Source organism: Desmodus rotundus, chromosome 1 (genome assembly GCF_022682495.2).
Source record: "Desmodus rotundus isolate HL8 chromosome 1, HLdesRot8A.1, whole genome shotgun sequence".
In the NCBI taxonomy this organism is placed as follows: domain Eukaryota; kingdom Metazoa; phylum Chordata; class Mammalia; order Chiroptera; family Phyllostomidae; genus Desmodus; species Desmodus rotundus.
The window spans coordinates 25,054,660-25,055,886 of NC_071387.1; positions in this window are offsets into that span (position 1 = coordinate 25,054,660).

The following is a 1,227-nucleotide window of genomic DNA, read 5'->3' on the forward strand; positions in this document are numbered from 1 at the left end:
CTCTTCTGAGACAGTAGGCACCTGTAGGAGCTGGAGAGAACACACACAGTATGTATTCAAATGATACGTGGAGGGAGTTGGAAATTTTTAAATAGTAAAGTATGGGAAGACAGTCATAGGTTCTGAAGAAAAAGGAGTTTGAGTAAGCTCATTGAGGAGGCTGTCTGTCATCTCAACACACTAGCATTTGTTTGTAAAAATAAGAGCCATCAAAGGTTATAAAAAGATACAAGATCAGATCTGCTAATTCAAAACATCATTTTGACAGTTATGTGGAATTCAGATTAGAAAAGATGATTCTAAAAGCAGAAAGACAATTTTAGTGCCTTCAAACTTGGTTTAAAAAAACTAATTTAAAAATCCTATTAGTGAAGCGCAATGGAGAAATTGAGCAGGATTACTGTTGAACATTGAAGGCCTCATAAATTCACTGCTTCTTGGCACTTTGCTGTTTCCTCGTTCCCCTCACCCTCTTTGTTCGCCATCTAATATTTCTGCTTCTAAAATATTTTGATAACAGGGAACAAATCAACAGAAATAGATTGGTTTAGACACAGTGACAAGGAATTTTAACTCAGCAAAAATGTAACTGGTGGGGCAGGAAATGCAATCTGAAAGGCCTCAGCAAAGGACCAGGAAAAAGTATCAGAGAAGTCTAGAGGAAATCCAGTCTATAAACACTGACATTTTCAGTGCCAATCACAGGGAGACATGGCAGTCTAGGCCTTGGACTAGATCTGAGGTTAAATTCCAAATCCCAGAATTCGTACTGAGAACAAATCATCAGCCCATTCCAAAGGGAATGAAGTCAGTATACTAATTAGAGGAAATGCTATTCTGTGGCAGAAGTGGTTCCTCCCTTCCCCTCAAAACAAAACAAAACAAAACAAAACACCAAAGCAATTAGGAAAACTGATCCAGATGATGGCAGAACCAGCAACACGGCTGACTCAATGCAGGTAAGTTCAGAATTCAGGGTTCAGTGAAGCCCTGTGGACAAGGAAAGGCCTGTTCTCAGTGTCTGCTTGGCTGTGATGCTGCATTATGCAAGACTGTCCAGTGATGTCAGATGCAGACAGTTTTGACACAAGGACAGAGTGCTGGTCTGATTAGTCCAACGCCACCTTTGAAAAGGGGAAGACTTTTAGCTTAACAATACACATTCTCTACCAAACTTACTCTATGATCGAATCAAATTACTTGCAATGACATCACTGATATAGATCT